Genomic DNA, 24146 nt, shown 5'->3' on the forward strand with positions numbered 1-24146 from the left:
AAAAGAATACATCAACTTATTCAATAGGTATTTATTGAGGCTCTCCTGGTCCCTGATGAAGATCACATTCTAGGGATAGTTCCTGTTAGAACATAATTTTTACATCTTCCTTTCCCTTCCTGCCAAGTTAAATTTGGTACAAGTGAGCAGAGATGCTTGTCAGAGCCAAGTGGGCAATTCTAGAAGATGACCAGGAACCTGGAGTAAAATAAATAGAAACAACTACTTTAATAGGATGATAAGAGAATAGGGGAAAATCCCAAAGTATGGCATGGCTGTAAGAAAGCCAGGGAGGGGGCTTAGAATTGAGTTCAATGCAATTTGGATTTGACAGATCAAAATTGTTGCTTACTTTTTTTTTTTTTTAAGCTTACTTATTTGAGAGAGAGCGAGCGAGAAAGAGAAAGGGGGGCAGAGAGAGAAAATCCCAAGCAGACTCTGCACTGTCAGTGCAGGGCCTGATGTGGGCTTGATCCCACAAACTGTGAGATCATGACCTGAGCCAAAAACAAGAGTCAGGTGCTTAACTGACTGAGCCACCCAGGTGCCTCTGTTGTCTACTTTTTAAATAACAGTTTTAATCTTCATAAAAGTAATAACTGTAGAAATAAAACTTACCTCCCGCAAAAATAGAGAGTACACACATGCGATTAACACAGAGTAAAAAAAAAAAAAAAAAAAAAAAAAAAAAAAACAAACACACACCTAGAGAGAGTATCAATGTGAACATTTTTGTAAATGTCATTTTTTGGCTTTATGCATATATACACAACATAAACAGATATGAGGATTTTTATGAATGTGTTTTTTGTTTTAATGGTTATTTTTGAGAGAGACAGCACATGCACGCAAGTGGGAGAGAGGCAGAAAGAGAGGGAGACAGAGAATCCGAAGCAGGCTCCAAGCTTTCAGCACAAGGCCTGACATGGGGCTTGAACCCACAAACCCTTGAGATCATGACCTGAGTCAAAACTGGATGCTCAACTGACTGAGCTACCCAGGCGCCCCATGAATATGATTTTTTTAAAAACAAAAATAAGAATTATAGTTTATTACCTGCTTTTTCCACTTAATATAGGGAAACATCTTTCCATGAAAATAAAAATGTACATCATACATCTTATATACCAAATTTACTTACTGAATTCTCTACTAAGGCACATTATCCTGTACAATAAGTAAGGTATAGAAATGAAGCAAGCACCAAGAAAATGATAAAACTGACTTTAGCTGTGGCAGCATTCTGAATATTCTAAAGGTGGAAAGAGATAAGACATATGGGAGCTCATGAGATTTTAGTGTTCCAGACATAAGATGAATAATGTCTGAATCTGAAATTCTTTGTGGATAAAAACTTTCCAAAAGGGAAACAACAACAACAAAAAAAGAGACTGCAACCCAGCACACACTAAAAATGAAGTAATTTCAAATCTTCACATCTGCAGAACAGATAGAATGTCAAAGCAAGTACTCAGACAACTAAAAACAGTGGGTGGACTGGCAGGGAAAATCCAAGTGCCATTCTAGCGGTCATCCACAACCACAGCTTTCCAAGGAAGTGACAGAGCCCCCCAAATTGTGCTCTGACAGTGTATTAAGCCTTTCTGGTGAGATGCTAGGTAGACTTAAGACCACCTCCATTTCCAGGGGCACCTGGGTGGCTCGTCGGTTAAGCGTCCGCCTTCGGCTCAGGTCGTGATCACACAGTCTGTGGGTTCGAGCCCCGCATTGGCTCTGTGCTGACAGCTCAGAGCCTGGAGCCTGCTTCCGATTCTATGTCTCCCTCTCTCTCTCTGGCCCTCTCCTGCTCGTGTTCTGTCTCTCTCTGTCACAAAAATAAATAAAAACATTTAAAAAAAAAAAAAAAAAAAAAGACCACCTCCATTTCCTCGTGTTTAGGCAGGCTCTGTGAGTTGCAAAGTATGCTGGTCAGAGTTCCCTTGGAAGCTGCCAATACTAGGCATTTCCCACTGCAACCAGAATAGCTCTCTTTCATCTGTTTTATATATTGGATCTCCAAAAAATATTTCATTTGAAAAAAAAAAAGTTCCACAGCTCAACTATACACTTAAAATCACACAGGATTAAAGAAACATAACGTTCACCCTTCAGATTGTGTTAATAAATATAAAAACGTAAATAACGGAGGGATGTGAAAGTTACCATTTAACACCCTAGTTAAACACAGCATCACCACTAGCTGTGGGACAATCAGATAGTATGTACCTCTCTCAATATGATGCAATGTGAAGATCAAAGTATTACTTACGAAGTTCTCTTGCCAAAAATATTTAGCTTTAGCCAACTTTGGAGATCTAATGTCCAGTTATAGGAAATGTGGGCAGTAGCAAAATATGTTACTACCATAAGGAAACAAGAGAAATTCAAGGTATGGATCATTTTATAAGACAGTTGGCCTGGTCTGTTCAATAGGCCAGTACCATGAGGGAAGAAGTACATGTGTGGAGATGAGCTGGGGGGAAAGGAGGTCGAGGAAAACCAACTATAACAGCTCTGTGTTCTGAGGTGGGAGGACATCTTAACTGTTTCAACAAGAATGAGAATGCCACTATGACTGGACTCGGACTCTTGCTGGGTGAGATGCAGAGCTACTGAAGAACTCTGAGCAGAAAAATGACACGATCTGAATTACTTTTTAACAAGACCATTCTAGTTGCTGTGATAAGAGTTGACTACAGGAGACAAGGGAGAAAGCAGGGACTCCAAAAAGGAGCCAAATACACCTGGAATAATCCAGGCAAAACATGATGCTAGTTCGGACCAGTTGGTAGCAGGGGAAGCATGAGTAGTAGTCAGATTCTGAATAGAATCTGAAACAAGAGTCAACAGAACAGATGTGTGAGCTTTGTGGAAAAGAGGGAGGTCAAGATGAATTTACGGGTTGATTTTTAAAAACTGTTACTTTTTTGTTTTGCTTGAACAACTGGAAGAAGAGAACGGGCATTTTCAGACTTTACCGCAGGAAGAACAGAATTGTCAGTAGGAGAGGGAGTGGTGGCAAGGAAGGTTACTAGTTCAGTTTGGGATGTTACTTTTGAGATGCCTGTGGACACTCAGGTACAGATATGCAGAATGCTGCTGGAGAATCAAGTGTAGACTTTAGGGGAGAGATTTGGGCTGATCCAAATTTGAGTCACATTTAAAGCCTTGAGACTAGAGGAGATGATAAAGGGAGGGAATATAGAAAGAAAAGAGAAAGAAATATATAGAAATGTTTATTCTATAATATATCATATTCTACAAGATTCTATAAATTTCTGTTAGAAGAAACATCCAAAGGCTGGGCCTTCTGGTACTCAAATACACAGAGCAGTACTATCCAAAGGAACTTTCTGTGATGATGACATATTTATATATATGTTCCATTCAATAGGTAGCCACCATCCACATATGGCTATTGAGCACTTGAAATATGGCTAGGCAACTGAATAACTGAAAATTTATTTTAAATAGCTACATGTATCTAGTGGCTACAGTACTGGAAAGTGCAGCTCTAGTTTGAAGAAGTGACAAGGAGTCAGGGGAGAAGTCTGAAAAGAAGTGGCCAGAGAGGGCTTGTGAGACAATTCTCTACAGGTCTCTCATGTTTCTGCATACATTACAAGCAAGGCATGATCTTAACAGCGATATGATATTATATATTTGATATTAGAAGCCAAGTGTAGAAGGTGTTTCAAGGAGGAGAGTGATAACTCTGCTCCTGAATGTTAAGTCAGATAATTATTGAGAAATGACAGATATGGACATCACTAGTAACTGATAAGAACTTTTTTTTTTAATTTAAATTTTGGTTAGTTAACATATAGTGCAATATTGATAAGAGCAGTTTTGATGGAATTGTGGGGCAGAAATCTGTTTGGCTTGGGTAAAAAAAAAAAAAAAAAAAAAAAGAAATGGGAGAAGAAAAACTAGCAACAAAATGTAGACATTTCTTTTTCAACTTTTACTGTGAAGTTCAAGTGAAATAAGACAATAGAGGAGAAAGTGGTGTCAAGGAGGATTATTTTGAAGATGGGAGCAATAAAAGCATATTTTTTCATGCGTAAGACAATGATTAAGAAGGGGGTAAATTGATATGAAAGAATTATGAAGACCTTAGCTAGGCTGGTTCTTTCACAGCAATGGGAGAGAAAGTAGGGTATATGAATACCGCTGCAGGTACTAGGTATCTGTGGTGGTAAAAGCTTGTAAAAGCTCTTTTTTTTCCTGTTTCTTTTCTGAAATAGGAAGCATGGTCATCAGTTGAAACTGAAGAGTGGTGAGGAGATAGTGAAGACATGATGAGATCGAAGATATGCAATAGTCATTTAGGAGGAGATGAAACAGAAAATGACTGGAAATCTAGTATGACTTCCAGCAAATGTCATGGGTCCACTTGAAGTTATGATCATTAATTTAATGCAAGCTCAGCAGCATGGTTTTACAGGCAAGGAACAGGCAAAGAATTAGATTTAATCAGCACTGTAGTTTAGCCAAGCAAGACTGCTGAAGTGAGAAGTGCAAAGGGATTAAGGATGTTTGAAAGGAACAGATGATAATACTGATGATGGAATCTAAGCCTCTTTCCTATCTCCTGAAATCCTTCCACTGAACCCTGTGGGACTCATAGGGAGATACCAGCAAAATCCTCATATCCTGGACCTCTTCTCAGAAGCTTTCTTCAGCTTCCTTTGCCTTCTTATTTAAACTGAAACTGGGCTCTGGGCTTTCCCCATGAGGACACTGCTTTCCTTGTAGCCCTCTTAGATGATGACTCTTTTTCTCTTCCATGCCATTCGAACACGAGGCCTGGTAAATGCCTTTCTTGTTCTTCATTGCAACTTCCAGTCCAAATCCCTCTCCCCAAATCCCCTGCTCAGAGTTATGTATCACTAGATTCTACCACCCACTAGCCTTCCTTATTATGGTATCTAAGTTTCCCTTTCATTCCTTGATGAGTTTAGCTTTCAGTTCACTGTCACTCCAACACTATTTGTTACACTCTAATTGATTTCAACACCAAATAGATAATCCATCTGATATCCTGGCCTCTTAGTTTCTTGACCTTATCTCCACAATGATAATTTTGTTGATATTGTTTTCTACCGTGTCTCAGCCACTTTTTCTCATGGTCATACCTTAAGCTTTTAGAACATCTAAAAGTATCTTTTAATACCCATATACCTGAAGAAAAATTTACTGGTGAGTTCAGAGTAAGACCATCCCTCTGTAGGCCCCCACTGGAGGAATCAAAGGAATGGATATACATCAGACATAAGACCACCTCTACAGCAATTCTGCTACCATTAACAACAGAGAACAAGGAGTGCAAGAAAGGAAGAACTAGGTATGCTTCCTCTTTTTGGCCTTTCATCTTGGGCTTGTATTCCTTAGATGAGAGGAAGAGGTATATGTGAAGGGTTGGGGTAGAGGCAGAGGCATGCTGCTATGCCTACTGACCCTTCTTATACTGGGCTCTCAAAGGGAAGATTACCATTATTACGTCATCATTTTTAAAGTATGCATAACGCCAAGTATTGTGCTGAGCACTTAAAGGTATTATCTAATGTTCTTATGCCAACGTTGAGATTAACATTATCTCCATTCCACAGATGAAGAAACAGAGGCTAAGAGAAATTAAAATGGAAATACTGATCTAGGCCCAGGTTTCTCGAACATCAAAGCCCCTCTGTCCTATAGCATATCCATATTAAGACTAGTGGATCTGGGGTAGTCAATATGTGGTCCCTGCCATACTCCCAGATTTCTCAATTTCTAGGAAAAGAATGGTCTTGAAATCTTGGTAGACATTAAGAAGACAGGAAGGGGGCACCTAGGTGGCTCAGTCAGTTGAGCATCTGACTTCAGCTCAGGTCATGATCTAACACTCTGTGAGTTCGAGTCCCGCATCGGGCTCTGTGCTGACAGCTCAGAGCCTGGAGGAGCCTGCTTCAGATTCTGTGTCTCCCTCTCTCTCTCTGCCCCTCCCCTGCTCATGCTCTGTCTCTCTCTGTCTCAAAAATAAAAACATTTTAAAAAAATTAAAAAAAAAAGAAGACAGGAAGAATGGAAGGAAGGAGATAAATATATAGAACACTGAAGTTATTGTAGTAACCTGAATTACAAAAACAAGGTTTTTTTTAGCCCCAATTTTATTTTTTAGAAAGCTCGAAAACCTAATAAATTTATTAGTGAGTGATAAAATTGTGACACATAAAATAGACATATAAAAGAAAACCATAACAGATATAGTTAATGGAGTAAAATTTAAAGTCAGATTCATAAAACCAATGAATAATATTAATGCTACCTATCTGAACTTCCGACTGTATTACCAGACTATAAGTATATTCCTATATTACCAAACTTTATAATCATAATTAAGAAAATGAGCTTGTTCAACAATAAAATTGACTCAGACATAATTAAAAGCATATTCACAAAAGGGATCATATCCAGAAATAGAATTATATATAAGACATGCCATAATGCCACAAATAAAGCATAATTTTTCAGAACAAGTGACCTGTGAGATTAAATCAACAGGAGAGAAATGGAAAATGCAGAAGACTTTAAATGTGGAAGAACTGCAATTATCAGGGCAAGAAAAAAAATGTAACACAACAGTGAAATAAGAGATTTGGTTTGGAGAAGACACATAAATACAAAGGCACAGTGCAAAGATTCTCTGGACAGAAGAAAAAACTTGGAAGTAATTTCCATTTATTCACAAAGTATTTATTAGGCATTTATAGCACTGCTATCATTTCTCAGGAAGATGAAAGGATTCAGGTGGCAGTGTGATAAATCAGGGATGAAGCAGAGATGGGTTAAAATCCACTGCAATTTATACATCCTCATCTCCCCAACATGTAGCCAGCACACAGTATAAAAGAGGATTCAAAAATATTTTCTTTTTTGTTTTTTGCGTTTGTTTTTTTTTTTTTTAGAGAGAACGGGAGAGGGAGAGAGAGAGAGAGAGAGAGAGAGAGAGAGAGAACACCACAAGCGCAAGTGGGACAGTGGCTGAGGGAGAGGGAGAGAGAGAATCTTACACAGGCTCCAAGCCCAGCATGGAACCAGAATTTCATGACCCTGAGATCATGACCTGAGCCGAAATCAAGAGATGGATGCTTAACCAACTGAGCCACTGGCACCCCAACAATATTTTCTTCATGTATGAACTGTCAGATGCTGTGGAGTTACCCCAAACGTCAAATGGGGCAGGGGAACAGGGCAAAAGCCCAAAGGAAATATCTCCAGGTAAAAAGGATATACAGATTCTTTTGAGCTGACAACTTTCACAATTTTTAGATGTGTCCCTTTAGGTCTCACATGAGTCCTTCAACAGAACCCACTGCTTCCCCACTTTTCATGTTTTGCCCTGGATACAGCTCGGGATTTTATTTTGTAGCTCCACTGATCCCCTCTAAATAATCAATCTTGACATATCTTAAGTCTTTATCACAAATAAGATAATTTATTTTTGCATTGATCCAATAAGTCTCTGAGCTTGCCCACTGAAGAGCTCATGAAGCACTGTCTGCCTACAAAACAGTTTCAGGCAAAAGAAAAAGGCTGTAGTCCTGTGGGCTCAAGAGGAGTCCCTAAATAAAACACCCGTGAGGCACAAGTCTGAATCACTACCTCTGGTGGGGTTCTGTAGTTATGATTTCAGCAAAAAATTTTTTTCATTCAATATATATGAAAGGAGTGTTGTTGGGGTGGCAGTGGGGGAGCTGGGGAAGTGGATACTGAGATCAGACAGGAAGGCAGAACTGAGAGCAAGGCTCAACTGCAAGAAGCCCAAAAGAGACATGATAGAAGTCCAAACCAAAAGTCCAAAAGCAGGTATGGAGGTTGAGCACAGAGTCAGAAATTTGACAGCAGAGTGTTGAGAATAAAGAGCTAACTGCTGTAATAGAGCAAGTAAGTTTATTCATGACTTTATTGGCTGATCATACATGTGACATGTCAGACTGAAATGACAAGTCCAAGTCTAGGGTCAGAGAAGCCACCAAACCTACCTCATTGACTTGTCATTTGGTTTCAGGTACCCTGAGACCCCTGAGACATTCCTAAAGTTCTTTATTCAGCTGACATTCTACATGTGGGACTGAGGGATTCCTTATTCTGCAGATGAGGGCTAGCAAGGGTTTACTATTAATTACTTATTGGATAGACAGACCACCTCATAGTCCAGTACATACACAATCAGAATATGTTATTGAGGGCATTTTACCGGTACCTTGGTAGGTGTTTAGAAGTCCATAAAAGTGGAATGGTTATCTGCCATAAATATAGGCCATCTCTGGAATATAAACTCACTCAGTAAGGTCAACCCTACCTCCAAAATCTCTCAGTTTTGACTTTCTCATTGCTAGAAGCTGGCCCAAATGATCATCTCTCACCTGCATTACTGTCACAGCCTTCTACCTGGCCTCTGCTTCCACTCTTGCCTTTCCATACTCCAGTTATTCTCCACACAGCACAAAAGTGATAAATAACACGGTGAATTGCTCTCCTGTTTCAAATGCTCCATTTTGAACAAATCTAAACTCTTCTACCACAACCTAATATAGCTCCAGAATCTGCCTACCATTTCTCCTACTTCACCTTGCACTGCTTTCTCCCTGGCCTTTTTTCAGTTCCTCCAACAGCCTGTTCCTCTCTCCTGACCAAGTTCATCTCATTACTCTGTACTCCACTATCCAGTTTACTGTCTGTATATAGCACTTATCATTACCTGGAACTGTTTTATTTATTGTTTACACATACTGTATTATCCCTACAACGCAATGTCCACTCCACAAAAGCAAGGAACTTGTTGCTTGTTCACCACTGTCTCTCAGTGCCTGGCACAGAGGAAGCATTTAATGAGAAAGAGAAGGAAGAAGGGGGCAATTTGCTAATTGCTCGGCAATTTGCTAATATGCTACTATTTATTCTGTTTCCTTGGCCAAGACCTAGACTAGTTAAAAAGTCATCTTTTATCATCAATTTAAGGAGGAATTGATTGATGCTATCTAGGATGAAGGGGTCCTCTTGGACATTTCTGATAACTGCTCAGCTTAATCTTGTGTCTTACCTGATGAAAAGGTTTAGCATATGCTTTGAACCTAAGACCAGCACCCCTGGCCCCCATTACAAATGCCCTAGTACTGAGAGGCAACTTTATAACAAATCAGAGACAGAGAGCACAACTGGTTATAAAAGAGGACCTTTTTCCTAGTCTAGGCCAAGCATACAAGAAGTGGTAGCAGGAAAGTAACCAGGAACTGGAAAGTATGTGATGCACAGAACTGCCCCATTGAGCCTATGACTTAAGGCAGGCCAATTACATTTTCTCTCCTGGCTACTTGGAACTGAAGCACTGAAACACTGTAATAAGCTGAGAGTCCTAGATCTTAAAGGTCCTTCAGATTTGACGACTAAGGCCACTGTTTGGGGGCATCCATTATAAGCAACATGGCAGGAGAAGCTGGTATTAAGTAGAGCAGACATAATACAGAGAGAAAGAAGCACGTTTCATTTCCATGATAGCTGGCTGTACTTAATAAAATTAGAGCAAACTGATATATGTCCTATGTATTTTTATTATAAACAGGCTTTTTAACTGGATATTTATCATATCTTTATATGGATTTCATATCTTTAACTGGATATCTTTAACTGGATATCATATCTTTAACTGGATATTTATTCTTTAAAACAAATTTCTCTGACATGCAAACATACATGATTCTTCCTTGATTCTACTCATACAACTTCATCCTCTATTTTTCTTTAAGCTCTTGCTTTCATAATACTCTACTTCCTTCCTTCACTTGGTCTTTCTCTTCATTAAATCTGTAACCAAAAAACCCATCATATGTAAGTGAATACTTACCATGGTTTTTAGCTGCCAAGAATCTTTTGAACACTCTAATCTTTGATTATAATGAAGGGAGCTGAGCAATACACATGCCCATCTATCTGTCCACTTTTGAAAATGGATTGAAAGGGGGAAATTATTACCCTCTTGAAAGTGAGTAGCAATGTTGTACTTTTCAGCTAAAGGGCCTCATCATAGGATACTTCATATCCCTACATTGTGATGATAGTACATGTCTTTTCCAGTCTGGCCATTCTGGATCCAGGCAGGCCCAAGCTGACATCAAATAGCACAATTTCAGTGCAGATCAGTGTTTCTCAAACTTTTTTGACCAATGAGCTTTAAAAAGTAATATTGCAGGGGCATCTGGGTAGCTCAGTCGGTTAAGCATCCAACTTAGGCTCAGGTCCTGATCTCATGGTTTGTGAGTTTGAGCCCCGCATCGGGCTCTGTGCTGACAGCTCAGGGCCTGGAGCCTGCTTGGGACTCTGTGTCTCCCTCTCTCTCTCTCTGCCCCTCCCCCCCCCCCTTGCACTCTGTCTCTCTCTTAAAAATAAACATTAAAAAAACCCTTTTTTTAAAGTAATATTGCAAATCTCCTTAGGAATTTAAAAAGTTTTGTATGACACATGATAAAACAAATTTAAGTAAAATTTTCTATTTTAGGTCAACATATTATTAAAGATTTGTTACAAGGTTCACATGGTAAAGTCTTTAATTATGCTGATAATATCTAAGGACAAGTTTTGACTTCTACTCACTGATGAACTGTTTTATCATGTAAAGAAAATCATATGTTGTCCAGTGAAATTATCAAGAAATTGAAAGATGGATTTTTAACCAAATGTATTAAATTTAAAAGATGGGGACTTAGCACCAAAAGTATACTGAAATGTAGGCTGAAATTTCATTTGTATTATAGCATCCAAAATAAACAGATTTTTTAATGTTTATTTATTTTTGAGAGAGAGACAGAACGCAAGCCAGGGAGGGGCAGAGAGAGAGGGAGACACAGAATCTGAAGCAGGCTCCAGGCTCTGAGCTGTCAGCACAGAGCCTGATGTGGGGCTCAAACACACAAACCGTGAGATCATGACCTGAGCTGAAGTCTGGCACTTAACCGACTGAGCCACCCAGGTGCCCCAACAAACTGATTTTTAAAACTGATACTTGAGATTCTTCTGTAAGTCGAAGGTTAGTTTTTAAATTAATTAATTAGTTAATTAATTAATTTTAGAGAGAGACAGAGAGTACAAGCAGGTGAAAGGGGCAGAGGGAGAGACAGAGAATCTCAAGCAGGTTCCATGCTCAATCCCATGACCCTGGAATCATGACCTGAGCTGAAATCAAGAGTCATGCTCAACCAACTGAGCTACCAAGGCTCTCCTAGTTGTTTTAAAATGTCAACATAGGAGAGATGGCTTTATGCTACACTTTGAGAGAAGTTCTCAGCAAACAGTACATTGTAGATTTTTCTTACCAATAAATGAAAAGCCAAATTGGATTGAATAACCCCATATTTTTTCCTTTTTCACATTTTCAATTGCTTAAGTTTTTCTTTTTTAGAATTTTAAATACCTAAGCAGAGGAAGATCAATTACAATAAAATAAACATCCAGCTGTCTACAATACCACTGTATAGTTAAGTTGATAAATTTTAAAGCAAACCTCTTCCTAATTTAATACAACATGGAGTCTTTCAATTGACAATCCATCTTAATTTGATTAGGCCCCTTCTATATTTCATGAGATTCAATAGCATGTCTTTACTTTGCTATTTATATTTAGTGAACCGATCCAAAATTATTTTCTCTAGAGTGACTTTAAGAATAGGCAATAGCAAATACCAGTTATACACATGTATGAATACCTGTATAACTGTAAACATAAGGCATGCCTAGCTAATGTTTCTACATTATAATGATTTAAAAAAACCCAATTATTTTGAAATAATTACAGATTTCAAGAACTGAAAAGATAGAACAGAGAATTCCCTTATATCCTTTACCCAGCTTCCTGTAACCATGTAGCTTGTTTAGTATTAGAGACATCTTGATGTTTTATAAAAATTTTCATCAGATGAATGCAGCTTATGTATTCCATAAAGGACATCTTGAAATAGTTTTTCAGAATTATCATTTTTTATGCTCATTAATTTATGACGTTTTGACATCTGTTTCACACATGTTCCACTTTTAAGCAATAGCCAATTATGAGTACAAATTAAACTATACTTATGACTAAGAAACAACAATTAAAAACAGCCTAATGGTCCTTCTGAAAATCTTCCAAAAAAACAACAAGGGGAAGAAAGGCTTCTAAATTCATTTTACAAGGCAAGCATTACCTGGACACCAAAACCAGACAAGGACCTTACAAGAAAAGAAAATTATAGGCCAATATCCCCGATAAATATAGATGCAAAAATTCCTCAACAAAATATTAGCAAACCAAACTCAACAATACAATGAAAGGATCATCTACCATGATTAAGCGGGATCTTTTCCAAGGATGCAAGGATGGTTCAACATCCACAAATCAACCACTGTGAAATACCGTATTAACAAAATAAAGGATAAAAACTTAAAATCATCTGCATCTTATAATGCATCTCAAGATGCAGAAAAAGTATTTGACAAAATACAACATCCATTCACAATAAAACCTCTCAACAAAGTGGGTATAGAGGGGAATGTACCTCAACAAAGAAAGCCCATGTATGACAAGCCCATGGCTAGCAACATACTAAGTGGTTAAAAGTTGAAAGTTTTTCATTTAAGAACAGAAACAAGACAAGGATGCCCACTCTTGCCACATTTATTTCTCACAGTATTGGAAATCTTAGCCAGAGCAATTAGGTAAGAAAAAGAAATTTTATAAAAGGCTTCCAAATAAGAAAGAAGTGAAACTGTCTCTGTTTGCAAATGACATACTACATATATAAAAAAAACTCTAAAATGCCACCAAAAAACTCATATAATAAATGAACTCTGTAAAGTTGCACGATACAAAAATCAACTGAGAAAACTCAGTTGTGTTTCTATACACTAATAATAAACTATTAGAAATTAAGAAAACAATCCCAGGGTGCCTGGGTGGCTCAGTCGATTAAACGACTGACTCTTGGTCTCAGCTCAGATCATGATCTCACAGTTTGTGAGTTCAAGCCCCACATCGGGCTCCATGTGGAGTCTGCCTGAGATTCCCTCTCTCTCTGCCCCTCCCGCGTGTGCGTGCACTCTCTCAAATAAACTTAAAAAAAAAGTACCATTTACAACTACTTTCTCTTAAAAAAAAAAAAAAAGAATAAAATACCTAGGAATTAATTTAACCAAGGAGGTGAAAGACCTGTACACTGTAAACTGAAAGATACTGATGAAAGAAATTGAAGACACAAATAAATAAATGTATATATATTCTATGCTCATATATTGGAAGACTTAACATTGTCAAAATGTCCATAACTACGCAACCTACAGACTCAATGCAATCCCTATCAAAATTCCAATGGCATTTTTCAATTCCAAAATTTGCATGGAACCACAAAAGACCATGAATAGCCAAAACAATCTTGAGCAACAAGAAAAATCAGGAGGCATTACTCCCTGATTTCAAATTATATTACAAAGCTACAGTAATCAAAATAGTGTGGAATTAGAATAAAAACAGACACATAAATTAATGGAACAGAATAGAGTCCAGAAACAAACCCACATATGGTCAATTAATTTAGACAAAAGAGTCAAGAATAAACAATGAGGGAAACAATGATCTCTTCAATAAATGGTGATGGGAAAAGTCAATAACCATACACAAAGAGTGAAACTGGATCAATATCTTACACCATACACAAAAATCAACTCAAAATGTATTAAAGATTGAATATAAGACCTGAAACCATAAAACTCCTAGAAGAAAACACAGGCAACAAGTTCTTTGATAACAGGTACATGAAAAGGTGCTAAACATCACTAATTATCAGGAGAATGCAAATCAAAATCACAATGAGTTATCACTTCACACCTGTTAGGGTAGCTATTATCAAAACACAACTAATAACAACTGCTGGTGAGGACTGGAGAAAAGGGAACACTTGTGCACTGTTGGTGGGAAAGTAAATTGGTATAGCCGCTATGAAAAACAGTACAGAGGTTCTTCAAAAATTTACAAATATAACTACTTACGACCCCACAAGACCACTTCTGGGTATTCACCTGAAGGAAACAAAAACACTAACTCAAAAAGATATCTACACCCTCATGTTCACTGCAGCATTATTTACAAAAACCAAGACATGGAAACAACCTACGTGTCAATTAATGGATAAATTGATACAGAAAATGTGGTACACACACACACACACACACACACACACACACACACACACACAATGAGAATATTATTCGGTCATAAAAAGAAGAAATCCTGCCATTTGTGACAATATGGACAGTCCTTAAGGGCATTATGCTAAATGAAATAAGTTAGAAAGACAAATACTGTGTCATCTCACTTATGTGAGATCTAAAAAACCTCCCAAGAAAACAAAACCCAAACTCACAGATACAAAGAATAGACTGGTGGTTGACAGAGGTGGAGAGTAGGGGGTGAACAAAATGGGTGAAGGTAGTCAAAAGGTACAGACTTCTAGCCATAAAATAAGTAAGTCTTGGGGGATATAATGTACAGTACGGTGACTACAGTTAATAATATTCTATTGTATATTTGAAAGTTGATGAGACTAAATCTTAAAAGTTATCACAAGAAAAAAATTGTAACTGTGTGGCAATGGATGTTAACTAGACATTGTGGTGATCATTTCACAATATATATGTACATTGAGTCATTCTGTTGTACACCTGAAACTAATATGGTGTTCTATGTCAATTATATCTCAATAAAACAATAAAAACAGTGTAATGGTCAAAAGCCACCAAAACAAATGCTCAACTGACAACTACTAGAGCTCATAATCACATTCAACTAGTATCTCGTAACCACTGTTCACATCACATCAAATTGTTTTTAAATAGTAAAAGCATTTAAATAGTTTATTATTTTTCAGAAAGCAGTTATTAATAAAGACACTATTACTGCCGTCACTGATATGAATTAATTCTAAGATCAATTTATAATCTAACTCTAAAATTTTGCACAGAAGAGAAAATGTGCAGGAGTCAAGACAATTTTAGGGTAGGGGGACAAAGACAAAGTAATAGCAATATATGTCCCTTAAACTGAGCAATGGGTACTGAGCAAATGTTCATTGTATTGTTATACTCTTCACCTTATACATGTTTTCCAAATATTGTGCTACAGCCATTTAACCTTTAATTTCTAAAAAAGAACAAAGAAAGAAGACCTTGCCTCACCAAAAATCACATTATAAAACTACAGTAACTAAAGGTATATTATTGGCAAAGAACCAAAGATCAATGAAACTAAACAGAGTTCTAAAACCAATCTATGCATATGAGAATTTATTAACTAATAATTTGACATGCTACTTGTTATGAATGGCCAACTGAACAAGACTCCTCCTTCCACTATGCATAAAAATAAATTCAATATAATTAAAGACTTAAAATTTTCTATAAGAGTATAAGAAAATATAAGATTCTATGTTTAGATCTCCAGGGCAGGAAAAATGTCCATTAAATAGTAAAAAAAAAAAAAAAAAAAAAAAAAAAGCAAAATCAAAAGTCACAAAAGCAAAGACAGTTAAATTTGAGATCAAAATTAAAAACTATCACAAACAAAGGGAGAGAACTTGAACAGACTGGAGAAAAATGTGTGCCATTTTTATATTAAAGATGAGTATCTGCAACACAACGAACTCCTACAAATAAATAAGACAAGTATTTGTTATGCCACATATAACAGAAAAACCAAAAATAAGAGTGATTAAACAAGACAGAAGTTAAACTTCTCTCTCATGCAAAAGAAGTTAAAAGTTGGTACAGTGACTCCAACAAATGGTCAGGGGCCCACGTTTTCTGGCTCACTGAGCTACAAAGATAGTTCTACTTTCCTAGGACAGCCGGCCGTTAGAGCTCCATCACTGCATCTGTGTTCCAATACAGGATGGGTGAGGAATGAGGAAGAGAGTGCCTTCTCCCTTTAAGGAGATTTCAGAAAATCACACCAAACACTTTTGCTTGTGTACCATCAGCTAAAACTCACATGGTTGTACTTAGCTCTTAGGAGACCAAGGAATGTAGTCTTCTACAATGGGCATCAATGGGCTTGGCTAAAAGCTGGGGTTCCCACTACTGAAGATGAAGGAAGAACAGATCATAAAAGGTAACTAACAGTCTTTGTTGTGCTATCCAAAAAAAAAAAAAAAACAAAAAAACAAAAAAAAACAGAAAAAGAAATATAAATGGTCAAAACCTCGAGAAAAGATATTCAACCACAGAGAAATAAAAGTGAAAACAAGGGGGCATGAGGTTTTAAAACTTTTAAGAGAGGCAAAAATTTGTTAATTAGTGAAGGCATGAGGATTTTTAGATTTACGTTAATTTTTTTTAAATAAAGAAATGTACTCAATACTGCTACTGTGACTGAAAAATAAAGGAAATATTATTGAAAAACTGAAACACATTACTGTTTTTAATTATGTTTATAATATTAGTATAGACACTTTGGGGACCAATTTGGTAGTATTTTTTAAAATTTTGATTATATGATTAGATGATCCAGCAACTCCATCTTTCAGATCTATGCAATACAAACATCACACATCTGCATAAGTACAAAGATGTTTGTTCATCGCAGTATTGTTTAAGAGAGAAAAATCGGAAATGATCCAAGTGTTTGTTATTATGGGACATTAATATTCTTCATAGCACTATTGCCACTACCTGAAATTGTATAATTTATCTATTCATTTGTCATTTAGAAAAATCAGCTCATCTTGGGGCACCTGGGTGGCTCAGTCGGTTGAGTGTCCGACTTTGGCTCAGGTCATGATCTCACAGCTCGTGAGTTCGAGCCCTGTGTCAGGCTCTGTGCTGACAGCTTGGAGCCTGGAGCCTGCTGCAGATTCTGTGCCTCCCTCTCCCTCTGCCCCAACCCACTCGCATTCTGTCTCCGTCTCTCTCAAAAATAAATAAACATTTAAAAAAAATTTTAAAAAAGAAAATCAGCTTATCTAGGAAAAGAGCCAAGGCAAGAAGAATATACTTATATAATACCTGCTGGTTAAAAATTCATTAGAAATAATGCACTGTGTTTTAAAAACGGCATATCAAAACAAGCACCATTCCAGGCTATACTAACAATAACCCATGATAATGCAGACAGGTTGAAAAACTGATGAAGCCTCTGAACTTGCTATCAAGGGAGACTGGCACTAGATGTGATCTGTTTGCCCTTTTCTTTAGGGTCTGGACATCTCACAGTAGAATCAACACTCTCTCTCCATTATATGTAACTCTTAACTGCCTTTAATATGTAGATCCCAATACTGCTACCAGTACCAGTTGAGCCTCTTCCACTCACTGAGCAGGGCCTACCATGGGGAAGAGGTCCCAACAGAACTGCCAGAATACCAAGACGTACTATGTGGAAGGAAGACAAAATACTGACACCTGAGCCACAGTACTTGCGGGGAAGGCTTGATACAATAGGAGCATTGTGTTCATCAGAACAGTATTACAGTATCCATCTCCAAGACTGTAAAATAGGGACCATGCCTTTGATCCACAAAATGGAAAGGATAAGTGTGCCCTTGCTAAGTCCCTCTCCATTCATGGCCGCTAATCTCTGCTTTTTATTTCTAACCTCACAGACGAGCAGTTTTCAAATTGCTTTTTTAACTGAAGAGACTCTTCAACTATAAACTTAAAGACAAACAGGAGGGAGAGGAATAGCTTTAGTGCTCAGTCTCAGGGGGTGGGGTAAGAGGAGCACCCAGACTAAGGAGAGCTCTGGGAAGCAGAGTTTGAAAGGGAAGGAGATAGGGAGTACTGGAGAAAGTGAACTTTAGCAAAGACCTGGGGGAAGTGAGGGAGAAAGCTTTGTAGATATGAGGGGAAAGCAAAGTCCCTGAGGCAGGAACATAACTGGTTTGTTGGAAGAAGAGCAAGGTGCCATTTGTGACTCGGACAAAGTAAGCACAGTGGAGAACAGGAGATGAAGCCAGAGAGGTAAGTGGGGGTTTAGATTCTGTAGGGTCTTGTAGGTAAGCATAAAGCCTCTGAGTGAAGAACTTACTTTTAATAGGGTCCCTCAAGCTGCTGTGTTGAGAACAGGCTGTAGGAGAGCAAAGACAAAAGCAGGGAAGAAAGAATTAGGCTATGGCAATTATTCAGGTGAGATACGATGGCTTGGAAAAGGTGGAAGCAGGAGAGATAGTGGTATATGACCGATTCTAGATACATTCTGAAAGTAGAGCCAACAGAGTTTGCTGACAGACTGTGGGAAGAAAGAGAAAAACAACCAAGGATGACTCAAGGGTTTTGGTCTGGGCTACTAGAAGGGAGCTGCTATTTACAAGATGGGACAGACTACAGGAAGAGTGGGCTTTGGAGGGGAAAATCAGTTCAGTTTTGAGAGGTCTATTAGATATCCAAATGGAGATATCAAGCAGGCACTTTAATATCAGACTATAAGATTCAGAGGAGAGGTCTAACTTGGAGATAAAATCTCATAGTCATTGGAATGTGGCTGATGACGTATAGATGGTATTTAAAGTCATGAGACCAAGTGAAATGCAAGGAAATAGGGTTGATAACGAAGAACAGAGGTTTGAGGAGTAAACAGCACTCCCAACTTTTAGTAATCAGGAAGATGATTAGGAACTAGCAAAAAGACTGAGAAAAAACCCTCTAGTAAGGTGGGAGGAAATCCAGAGAAAGCACTGTTCTGGAAGCTAAATGAAAGAAGAACAATCTTAACTGTGTAAAATGCTGCTGAAAGATCAAGTAAAAGACTGAGAACTGACTCACTGGATGGAGTTACAATGTGGAGGGCTTGGTTGGGGAGGGGAGGTAAAGATGTGATTAGCAGGGACTCAAGAGGGACTAGGAGAAAGCAATTAGACTCAGCAAGTTAGACAACTGTAGAAAGGAACAGATTTAAAGAGGGATGCAGGGTCAAGAGAGTCTGGTCTTGTATGATAAGACATTATATCTCTATTATTTAGTACAGTGCCTAGCACATAATGGTAACTCAAGAAATATTTGTTGATTGAACTGAGATTACTAGCCACTGAATCAGGAAAGTCTCAGTTCTAGCCATTTAAAAGCTGATAGTGAAATGTGAGGATTCCTGGTCCAGTAAAAAGAACTGCCTTTATTCTTCTACGATGCCTAAAAACTCCTTACTTTTAAAAACTATGCTTACACACCCAGGACACCTAAATTTGAGAGGAACAGCAACAGAATTTGACAAATACTCTACAAGGAAAGAGACTTTCAATTTTGGATAGGTTCAATCTCTCCAACTACCTCCTGCATCAGCGACCCTGTGACTTTGCATTCCGGGTACAACATGATCCCCAGTCCTCTATGTCATGACTCACTATGCACTACATGGACGACTTCTGGTGGTTGATGAAGGACACTAACTTATAGAGGCCTTGTGCAAGTGAGATATGTATGTGGCAGAACAATAACAGTCACAAGTATTTTAGTGACTTTTTTACTGTTCAATATACACCCTCTCTTTTTAATGTTACAACAACTTTGTGACACAAGTGTTTTTATCACTTTCATTTCACAAATGAAAAATGTAGGGTTGAGAACACATGCCCCTTCAACAAATGGTGCTGGGACAACTGGATATCCATGCAGAGGAATGGAGTTGGACCCTACCTCATATACAAAAATTAACTCAAAATAGATCAAAGACCTAAATTTAAGAAAACTACAGACTCTTAAGAAAAATAGGGGTAAACTGACATGACCCTGGATTTGGCAATGGATTCTTAGATATGATACCCAAAGTCTAAGAAACAGCAGCACCTGGGTGGCTCAGGTTATGATCTCACGTGAGTTTGAGCCCCACATCAGGCTCTGTGCTCTCAGCGCTGAGCCCACTTTGGATCTTCTGTCTCCCTCTCTCTGTTCTTCCGCCCCTCACTCCACCCCTCCCTCTCCCTCTCCCCTTCTCTTGCATGTGCCTATGTGCTTGCTCTTTCTCAAAAATAAACGTTAAAAAAAGTGTAAGCAACAAAAGGAAAAAGGACATAAATTTGACTTCATCAGAATTAAATGCTTATATGCAAACTACTATCCAGAAAATGAAAAAGCAGCCTACAATACAGGAAAAAATATTTGCAAATAATACATCTGACAAGGGTCTAGTATCCAGAATACATAAAGAACTCTTAACAACTACTCAACACCAACGAGACAAACAATCCAATGAAAAAATGGACAAAGAACTTCAATACACATCTTTCCAAAGATATACAGGTGGCCAACAAGCACATGAAAGGTGTTTAGCATCATTAGTCATTAAGAGAACACAAATCAAAATGACGAGCTACAACTTCACACCCACCAGGATAGCTATAACCAACAAAACAAAACAAACAAACAAAAAAACAGAGGGTGGGGGGTTGAGTTAAATAGGTGATGGGGATTAAGGAGTGCACTGATGTATAGACTCGTTGAATTCCTATACTGCACATCTGAAACTAATATTACACTGTTTATTAACTGGAATTAAAAACTTTAAAAATAACAAGTATTGACAAGGATATGGGGAAACTGGAACTTCAGAACATTGCTAGTAGAAATGTAAAATGGTACAGCTGTCATGGAAAACATTTTGATGCTGCCTCAAAAAGTTAAACATCGAATTACCATATGACCCAGCAATTCTGCTCCTTTGTGTGTACACAAAAGAACTGAAGCAGGTATTCAAGCAAAAACTTGTACATAAATGTTCCTAGCACTATTTACAATAGTCAAAAGGTATAAACAAACCAAATATCCATCAACTGATAAATGGATAAAATATAGTACATCTATATAACTGAATTATTCAAAGGAAGCAATGATTATTAAAGGAAAGGAATACATGCTACAATATGAATAAACCTTTACAAAATTATGCTAAATGAAAGAAGCCAATCACAATAGTTCACATTTGTATGATTTCATTTATATGAAATGTCCAGAATAGGCAACTCCATAGAGAAAGAAGCAGATCAGTGGTTTCCAGGGAATACTGAGAGACAGGAATGGGGAGTGAATGCTTAATGGGTAAAGGGTTTCCCTCTGAGGTGTTAAAAATGTTCCGGAGTTAATGGTGATGGTTGCATAATATTGTGCATGTACTGAGGGTCACTGCATTGTATACTTTAAAATGGTTAACTTGGTTAATTTTATGTGAACTTTAACTCAAAAAAAAAATCACACACACAAAAATCACACAGCTGACACCTGACACATCATGGCTTCACATGCAAGAACAGACTCCAAATCCTCTATCCACTCAACCATCCTATTTCCTCTGCAAACCAAAGAAGCTCTGGACCACGATGGCAATGACCTTTCCCCTTTACCACCATCCAGGCACAGTACCTAACTATATTTATGACAGAATTCCTACAATTGCCCAAGCACATACAAGTTTCTAAACAAAATATTTTCTTATCATAGGTACCCAATATAAACTTTTGTAGACTGAGGTCTGCTATTCATGTCATAAAGACATCTGTTATACAGAAGTCAACCATCACATCCACCTAACACATCAAATAATAGTAGCTGTGAAGACTAATCCCTCACAGAATGGCACTCTTGTTTGCAAAGAGTATAGCAATGGGGCTTATGTCTTCAACTAATCAACACCATTCTTCACTAATAATCCTTGGCATTTCCCAACCGCTCTGGTTTCTGTTCTGCTGGTTCTGTTCTGTTCTGGTTTCTGTTCTGCTGGTAGATCAAAACTCTTTAACCTCCTATGCCAGGTTAAAGTTGCCAATGAGGCAGAGATGTTTAAGAGACAGATCGGTAGTGGCCATGTGCATGACAACCCACTCTAGACAGCCACTTTAACCCAAGGTTTTCAAGGTAACTGCATTCCAGCATTCACACAACCTTTTGGAAACCAGTTTATTCAGTGCTCTCTTCTCTTTGAGCTCAATGAGGGCCTCTTCCAACTTATTTCAAAGTATGAGAAATTTTACATATATGCAACTGGAAAACCAGCTATAATATCAAGTTAAATGGATAAAGTACAGCTGCAAAAATTGCTCCTGGGAATCTGAAAGCTAGATACATATTCCCTGACATAGCCGAGTATTCCATTTTCAACAAGCCAACAATCTGATATTTGTTCATCAGTTCGATGGGAGGATGATGTCAGAGTCACTGGAGCCCTGCTGGCCTTTAGGAGCCCTGTGGCTTTTCAGATAAGAAAGAGACTAAGGGCCTAATCACTAACATCTGAGTCTCTAACGTCCTGGCAAAATTATCTCCTCAGTGTAAAGCACAATGTCTCCAAAACAAATACAAGCAAGACACCTCTAAAATGGGGAGAAGGGTAATCAGGTACCAATGAGTTACCTCCCTCAAGAGTTAGATGCATTTAGGTAACCAACAAAGACTGAACACCTGCCATACAGACATATAAGACACCTGACCTTCCCTCATCACCTCCCTTCTCGGGTCAACTCAAAAGATTTCCCCAACATTCATTCTTTCCATTTCTTTACTTTCTACCTACTTCAATCTGGTTTCTGCCTCTTCCAATCTAAAATGGTTTCACTGAGGTCAAAGACTCCATCTGGCTATATTCAATAGGTCATTTTCAATCTACATCTTGACCTGATAACTTCTCTCTTTTTTAAATACGCTCTTCCCTTGCCTTTTATGACACACCTTAAACTGGAATTAGATTCTAAAGTAAATCCCTAAGACAAAAATCAAGCATAGTTTAAATTACTCTTGAAATCCTTTAAATGGACCATTAGATAAAGTATAGCTATTTTTTTGTGTGTACATACACTCTACACAGTAATGAACAGCATATATAATACAGGACATACAAGACAAACAGTAAGTATACATGCAAAATAAACTTCATTCTCTCTCATCTAATTAAAAACATCTTCAAGTGTATTGGATTAAGTTTGCATACCTTAACTGCAAGATCCCATTCCACTTATCTCTCTGGCCACTTCTCATCCCTTTCCTGGAGCTACCCTCCTTTACCCAACTGTGAAACACTGGGCGTGAGCTCTCTTCTTAACCTCTGTCAATGGTTCTCAGTTTCTACTGCTCAGTGGAATCACCTGAAGAGCTTTTAAAAATCCCAGGCAGCAATTTTTTTTTAATTTTAATTTTTTTTTTCAGGAGAGACATGAAAGCAAGTGGAGAGGGGGAGAGGGGGAGAGGGGCAGAGGGGCAGAGTAGAGAGAATCACAAGCAGGCTCCATGCTGTCAACGAGGAGCCCACTGTGGGGCTCGAACTCATGCACTGTGAGATCATGACCTGAGCCAAAACCAAGAGTTGGTCACTTCACCCACTGAGCCACCCAGGAGCCCACAAGGCTGCAATTCTGACCAAGTAAACAAAAACAGAAATTTCTGGTGTGGGTTATCAGCATCAGTATTTTAAAATTATCCCATATTTCTAATGTGCAGCCAAGATAAGAATCACTATTCTATACTCTCTTCCTAAAGCAGGGATTACACACTTAAGTGCCTACAGGGTCTGACAAGTAAATAAACAAAGTAGGCCAGGCATAAGTTTTAAGGAGTGGAGGGCTCGCTGGTAAACAGAAAGCAGCTGGGATCAGTGGTGACTTAGCTCCAATCAATTGTTCCCATATGGGAAAGCCAGCTCAGTAGTGCTACATTTTCCTACCTTTTTTTTTTTTTAATTTTTTTTTTCAACGTTTTTTATTTATTTTTGGGACAGAGAGAGACAGAGCATGAACGGGGGAGGGGCAGAGAGAGAGAGGGAGACACAGAATCGGAAACAGGCTCCAGGCTCCGAGCCATCAGCCCAGAGCCTGACGCGGGGCTCGAACTCACGGACCGCGAGATCGTGACCTGGCTGAAGTCGGACGCTTAACCGACTGCGCCACCCAGGCGCCCCCATCTTCCTACTTTTAAAGAAAAGCCCCAAATCTAGATTTTCGTGGGAAATCTTTAGATTTTAAATTATTGGCAACTAACTCAAAATTAAACAACAAAAACTACTCTGCGAAAAACAAAACACATCTGTAAGCCAGATTCAGCTGTGGGCTTTGGATTCACAACTTCTGCTCTTGGCAATTCCATCCACACCCTTCAATTTACACCTAAATATC

General features: G+C 38.2%; 1 protein-coding gene across 4 annotated transcripts in view; it reads right to left on the reverse strand.

The window, feature by feature from the left end:
- The window catches only part of PPP2R3A (protein phosphatase 2 regulatory subunit B''alpha), a 211850-nt gene that overhangs the window by 181808 nt on the left and 5896 nt on the right, over positions 1-24146 (reverse strand). The gene's annotated exons all lie outside the window — the stretch shown is intronic.

The sequence above is a fragment of the Panthera leo genome, chromosome C2 (assembly GCF_018350215.1).
Source record: "Panthera leo isolate Ple1 chromosome C2, P.leo_Ple1_pat1.1, whole genome shotgun sequence".
Lineage (NCBI taxonomy): Eukaryota > Metazoa > Chordata > Mammalia > Carnivora > Felidae > Panthera > Panthera leo.